The sequence below is a fragment of the Dermacentor andersoni genome, chromosome 7 (genome assembly GCF_023375885.2).
Source record: "Dermacentor andersoni chromosome 7, qqDerAnde1_hic_scaffold, whole genome shotgun sequence".
NCBI lineage: Eukaryota > Metazoa > Arthropoda > Arachnida > Ixodida > Ixodidae > Dermacentor > Dermacentor andersoni.
Window position 1 is genome coordinate 59,861,341 of NC_092820.1, and position 7,701 is coordinate 59,869,041.

A 7,701-nucleotide genomic window follows, 5' to 3' on the forward strand; every position below is an offset into this window, starting at 1 on the left:
GACAGTGGAAGGAGAGTTGGGCTCACTCGTCGTGTGGCGTCGGAAGCTTTAATTCAATAATTTCGTCAATAATTAGAGCTTTCGCCTTAAAGAGCTCCTCACCAGGCCCTTTGTGGTTATACGTTGCAAGATGTTACGTGTCCTCTATGGAGCGTTCTGCCGCAAAAATTTTTCATTTCGGCTCTATAATAGCCGAGATAGAAATAGTTCAGTGCCGCGAACCTGTGATTTCACTAGGCGAGCTCCACTGCATAGCAAGACACTCTCTCTACTCGCCCCGTCTAGCCTCCGCAAGCGAAATTCCTTCCCTGCGTTCTCCCATGCCGGGCCTCGAGGATCGTGTGACACATACGTCACGGGCCCCGCCCTGACTTTTTTTCTCCTCGCTTTTTTTTTTTTTTTGCGATGCGCACTTCCGCTGGCGACGTTGCGGGCCAGCTGTTATCGTTTCGCGCAGTGCACGATTTTGCGCGCTGTGCAGAAGGACACATCAATAGCGGCATAATTCAGTGCTACACGAATACTGAGGCAGAACAAGTAGATCGCAGAGCATGATCACGCACTGGAATACGGTAGAAAGTGGCAGTTTCATTACCTGCGCACGTGACCGCACGACTGTGGGAACAAGCAGACGAAGCGGAAGTACATCTCTCTTGCTTCGGTGCGAATTAAAACAAAAAACACGCACACATTGCGTTTGTGTTAAAAAACACAAACGGAATGGTGCGTGTTTTTTTTTTTTTTCTAACCTTCAATTCGCCAATTCAAGCAACAGATCACACAGATATCAGATGTTTTCTTGAATACTTATCGAAGTCACGCGTCACCACAAGCGACGTCACAATGCGGACACGACTACGTAGGCGCAGGTACACGAGTGCGTCATACACCGGCTTGGAGCACTGCAACCGCGAGAAGGAAAAACGGCGTTCGGTTTGAAATTTCAGATCTTTCTGCGCGCGCAGCAATGTAATACTTTGCAGACACGATCGTTATCGCGCAATGTATGCTCTGCGCATGTCAGCTCAAAATGGCCAGACTTGGTAAGGGGCTCTTTAAGAGGAAGCTTTAGCTCGCGTGCTATGTAAATACATGTAAAAAGAGAATTCGTTTTTCTCGGCAGCCACTGCACCTAACTTTTCGAGGTTTGTAGAATTTAAAGGAAAACGTTAAAATCTAGCGACTCTTGGTTTCGAATTTTTTATTTAGGCGTAAATTTTTTACTAAAAATTGGCGACAATCGCAAATTTTCAGTAAACGCAACTGAAGTTTACAACTTCATAACTCAGCAATGAAAAATGACATTACAATTATGTGAATTGCATCTAATAGTACATCTAAAGTGGATAAAATAGATATGTCACACATGAATCTCAAACTTAGTGATGTCTAAATACAGATTTTGCAGAACCCTTGTACACAACGTAACCAATTCGCGTAAGATGTAAGTTGACATATAGAATTTGTACGCTTTGATGATCTAATGGATTTTGTTTACAGAACAGTGATATCTATTTTTGACGGAGAGCCATTAATTTTTAAACGTCGGGCTTCTATCTTTTTCCTACTTTCGAATTTTTGAAAATTCTTTGAAAAAATTTGAGGCCCTAAATCGAAATTCCACTTCTAACAGTCACTAAAATTTTACTTTCTCTCTCAAATGCAACAAATTTCATTAAAATCGGTCCAGCGGTTGCTCCTAAAGCCTCTTAAGTAAGGAAGGTTAAGGAAGCTTTAGCTCATGCCCAACTCCGACGCGGCCTATTGAAATACATGTAAAACGCAAAAACGCTTTTCTGAGATAACCCCTGGTTTGATATTAATGAAATTTGTTGCATTTGAGAGAGGAAGTTTAATTCTAGTGACTCTTGGAAGCGGAAATTCAATTTAGGGCATGAATTTTGTTGCAAGAAATTTAAAATTCGCAAGTTCGAAAAACTTTGCATCGAGAACACATACGAGTATCGCGATTCTGTAAACTGCATCCATTAGATCATTCAAAGCCGCGAAATTTCATATGTCCTTTTATATCTTACGTGAACGTGTGACGTTCTTCAAGAGCGTCCTGCAATGTATCTCCATATTACAAATTTTTCTTTAGATTCATGTGTAGCATCAATATTGTCCGCTTTATATGTGCTATTGATGCAAATCCCAACATTGTGTTATCATTGTTAATTGCCGAGTTACAGAGTTGTAAATTTGGTAGTTTCGTTTTCTTAAGATGTTTTAACCATTTTTAATAAAAACTGACATCCTAAATAAAAAATTCGAAACCAACAGTCACTACATTTTAAGTTTTTCTTTTAAATGCAACAAACCCAGCCAAATTTGATGCGGAGGTTGCAGAGAAAATCTAATTCTCCTTTTACATGTATTTAGACAGGAGCACCCGAGCTAAAGCTTCCGGCTAAGCTTTTGTAGAGGGTGTTGCCCGCATGCGTGCCCTCTCTTGTGGCTCGCGAGGCAGGAGGATCAGGTGAGGGAGGAGGGGCGTTCTCCTTCGGCGGCTGCTAGCGTGCCTCGGTGTCCTCCTCGCCCGCCGCTCCGTACAGAGTGGAGACAACCGCGGCATCTACTACGGCGTTGTACACGCGAATTGCGGACACCGTTGTAGACGCCTTTGGCGGACGCCATAGGGGCTAGTTGCCGGCGCCCGTGTGTCTTGTGTGCCGTTTGGCACTACATTACTGGCCTTCCCCTAGCTCCACGGATCTCTGGTGTTTGTGATAGCAGAGCCACGCATAATTCTGTTAGTTTCCGTTCTTTGCGTCCAATTTACTACCTCTGTTTTTCTCACTCAAATGCTACTTTATGAATCCTGGTTGTCTACACTTTCATTTAACCCTGATTTGGCTCTATTTGGTTGCCAATTTTCCTGACCTCTTCCTACATTCCGTGTCCATTATATTGAGGTCGAGATATATGTGCACTTTAGCCGCCTATTTATTTTCATCCGTGTTGAGGATTTCTCCGAAACTAATTTCGCTCTGTGCTTCTCCGACTTAAAAAGCGGCGCAACCCATGTCACCCTGCACTGCGTAATTTGTGGTTTTACCGTTGGCTCCCAAAGCCAAGTGGCCTACCGACATTTGGTTCACTTCGGACCTCGACACGATGTTCGATTTTAAGCACGAAATGGCATTTGCGAGCGTTATGGCTGGTAGCATTACTCCTTTCCAGAGTCATCACACCACCTCATATTTATTATAGTCCCAATGTGCTCTACGTTTTATCATTGCCGAATTCCGCTTCTCCTTCATTCTTAGATTGGTGAATGCTTGAGTAGCAAGGTCTTACTTTCTGTCTTTTATGTGCACACAGAGGTATTCATATTCCTTGACTAGGCATACGGCTTCCTTTCTAATTGATACTGCGTCATTACTCGTCTCTTCATTAAAGATCATAATGTGGTGTGCTCAGGCCTGCATTCGTTGCTGCATTGCCACATATATTAGCAAGCCTCTGTAAATATCTTGCATTGTAATTGTATGCTAGTCGCACTATGCTTTCTCTATACATCAGCACAGGGACCTCGGGCGCCATAGCTCAAAGCTATTCCACACTTTTGATTCCAATTCTGCAATCAGCCATCCACGATCGGTCACAATATTCTGGCCGCCTTCACTTCTCCTGTCTGTCACGCGACGTCATGAAAACCGCGATAGCTCCCAATCTGATATGACATATACACGCTGATTATGCATGAGTAGACCAAATAAAAGAAAAATAATTATTTCTGATTCCGCGCTTGTTCGTCATTAGCCCTCTGCTATTGGTCAAAAGCGTCCAGGCCGCGCCCACTCCGCCGAAAGGCGGAGTGGGCGCGGTGTAATATGCGATGTCACGAAACGGCGAAATCTCACCGCGTCAAAGTGAAGTGGACGCGTTAAAGTTGGCGAACAAAACTGATTTTTTTTCCCCGAATAGCCGGAGACTGCCCTGCTCCGAACGGAATATAAGATTGGGGCTCACCAGTCGCTCAAGCACTGGCCATTCGCATCTGCTGGATAGCATGGCTTTATTTGCGTGCAACAAAACTTTTTGCGTGGCCGCATAACGTTATCGAGCCCTTTCGGCACGTATACGACATCGATCTGTCAACTCTTCCCTGCTTCCCTGTCAAGGGTCGGTTTTATCGGCATCCTTAACCTTCCGTTGCAAGTCCCGAGATTTTCGACCAGCCACGGCAAGCTATTGCACGGTGGTAACCGCAAGGTATAGAAGTCGGTGGTAACTCCGTTAGACAGGATACCAGTCAACTATCGCAGGAGACGAAAGATCTGATCAAGAAACGCCAATGTATGAAAGCCTCTAACCCTACAGCTAGAATAGAACTGGAGGAATTTTCGAAGTTAATCAACAAGCGTAAGACAGCTGACATAAGGAAGTATAATATGGATAGAACAGAACATGCTCTCAGGAACGAAGGAAGCCTAAAAGCAGTGAAGAAGAAACTAGGAATTGTCAAGAATCAGATGTATGCGTCAAGAGACAAAGCCGGCAATATTATTACTAATATGGATGAGATAGTTCAAGTGGCTGAGGAGTTCTATAGAGATTTATACAGTACCAGTGGCAACCGCGATGATAATGGAAGAGAGAATAGTCTACAGGAATTCGAAATCCCTCAGGTAACGCCGGAAGAAGTAAAGAAAGCCGTGGGAGCTATGCAAAGGGGGGAAGGCAGCTGGGGAGGATCAGGTAACAGCAGATTTGTTGAAGGATGGTGGGCAGATTGTTTTAGAGAAACTGGCCACCCTCTATACGCAATGCCTCAAGACCTTCAGCGTACTGAAATCTTGGAAGAACGCTAACATAATCCTATTCCATAAGAAAGGGGACGCCAAAGACTTCAAAAATTATAGACCGATCAGATTACTCTCAGTTGCCTACAAACTATCTACTAAGGTAATAGCAAATAAAATTAGGAACACCACAGACTTCTGTCAAGCAAAGGACCAGGCAGGATTCCGTAAAGGCTACTCAACAATAGACCATATTCACACTATCAATCAGGTGATAGCGAAATGTGCGGAATATAACCAACCCTTATATATTGACACGTGTACTTCTTTATCTTTATCGGGCGACCACTTCTCACCGCCTAACAAATGTTATTGCACAGCGTAGGACGCGCCTGCATGTAAAAGAAGTTTCTGGGATGTTATCGGTGGTTCCATCCGCTCTCTTCCCCGCAACTTGTGTAATCTGATTGCATGTATGCGCGACGCGAATAGTGTAGAACTTTGTGGAAGACACGCGGGTCCCAACGATTAGTCTGGAACATTCGACAACTGATCTATAAAAGCGGACGCGCTTGACCCGCTGATCAGATTTTTCGACGATCGCCGACTGTGTTCGCCGCTCTCGTTGTGCTTTAAGTGTAGCCGGTTTTGTGGGCACAGGTTCGCCCAATAAAAGCTAGTTTTGCCTTTCACAGTATTGCTTCTGTGTTCTTTGACGTCACGACCACGTGACATCTGGTGGAGGTGCTTTGCGTTCATGTACCGGACGCCCCCACAAAGCCGTGACCCAAGCCCTCACGCGGAAGACACCAACGTCGCCAAGAACCAGCGAGGTAGCCGCAGGCTGCAAGGACTGGCCCCGGAGCACGGACTTTTGCCTGAGACGACTAGGAAGATGGCCACCAAGTCCACCCCAATGGCAGCCCCAGCGTCCCCCGTCGTGCTGCAGCAGCCCAGGGAGTCTCCGACGTTCCGCGGTTCAACTTTCGAGGACTCGGAAAGCTGGCTTCAGACGTACGAGAGAGTCGCTACGTTTAACAACTGGAATAGCGACGACAAACTGCGATATGTTTTCGCATTGGAAGACGCGGCCAGGACATGGTTCGAGAATAGAGAGGCCACCTTAACGACCTGGGAACTTTTCCGTAGCCGCTTCCTGCAAACATTTACAAGCGTCGTGCGAAAAGAGCGAGCCCAAGCTCTACTGGAGACCAGAGCGCAGCTGCCGAATGAGACGATTGCGATCTTCACTGACGAAATGAGCCGTCTGTTCCGCCACGCCGACCCAGAAATGTCCGAGGGGAAGAAAGTCCACCTGCTGATGCGTGGTGTGAAGGAGGAACTTTTTGCCGGAATGGTACGAAGCCCACCGAAGACCGTCGACGAGTTTCTTCGCGAGGCCACCAGCATCGAGAAGACACTCGAGATGCGAAACCGGCAATTCGACCGCCGCACGAACTCGACAAACTACGCCGGAGTTCAGTCACTGGCCACCGACGACCTACGCGAGACTATCCGAGCTGTCGTGCGGGAGGAGCTACAAAAGCTGTTCCCATCATCACAGCCTCAAGTGGCTTCGATTGCCGACGCCGTGCGTGAGGAGCTCCAACAACAACTTGGAGTAGCCCCTGAATCGCCGCAGCCTGAGCCGCAAGCGATGACCTACGCCGCCGTCGCACGCCGTCAAGGTCCCCCTCCGCGACCGCGCCAGGGCCCTGTCACGCCGCAGTTCCGTCGTCCGCCGCCGCCGCCGCCAGCACGACCACCCGTCACCCAGCGCACCTACGCGAGGAAGACGGACATTTGGCGCGCTCCTGACCACCGCCCGCTCTGCTACCACTGCGGAGAAGCGGGTCACGTCTACCGACGATGTCCATACCGGCAGATGGGACTGCGAGGTTTCGCCGTGAACGCTCCGCGCCCGCAACAAGGTGAACGCCCCCGCGATATCGCCGACTACCTCGCCGCTACTTAGTGGAGCTCTCGACGACCGTCGCGTTCGCCATCACCAGGCCGCTACCTGTCGCCTCAGTGCCGACCATACACCAGCTCAGCCCGGGGCCGCTCTGCGAGCCCATATCCGGAAAACTAAAAGCAGCAACCGATGGAGGTGCGGTTGCTGTTCGTCGAACTGACGAAGATCCTCCGCCGCCGACGAAGACGACGAAGAAACCATCTCGACGACCTAATGACGACACGCCGCCGTCCCGACGAAGTCAAGAAGCCAAGACTACACCGACGAAAGACGACTTGACGTCGCGACGTTCCAGCTTCAGTTCAACACGACGCAGCCGTGATCCGACGCCAAGACCCAACTGCAACGCCAGACAAAGAGCCACCGACCTCGACGTGCTTCTCGACGACCACGCAGTCACTGCCTTAGTCGACACAGGGGCCGATTACTCCGTAATGAGTGGACACATCGCCGCCCAGTTGAAGAAGGTTAAGACTGCATGGAAGGGTCGCCAAATTCGGACCGCTGGAGGACACCTCATTACGCCGACTGGAATCTGCACGGCAAGAATTACCGTTCATGACCGGACTTACCCTGCCACCTTCGTTATCCTCCAACAGTGTTCGCGAGACGTCATTCTCGGCATGGACTTCCTGAACCAACACGGCGCAATCATCGACCTGAAGTCAAAGTCCATAACGCTGTCGGAAGATCGAGCGATACCGCCGGAGAGCTCTAGTAGTCATCATGCCTTAAGTGTGCTCGAAAGTCAAGTCAGCATCCCGCCTCGCTCCAGTATTGTCATTTCCGTAGGCACCCAAACGCCTGCCGACGTAGAAGGCGTCATCGAGGTTGACCAACGTCTACCGCTAGACCGTGAAATTTGCGTCGCAAGAGGGATCGCTCGACTGCATGGAGGGAAAACTGAAGTGTTCCTGACAAACTTCAGCCAGGAGTTCAAGCACATCAACAAGGGCACGACGATCGCGTACATGGAGC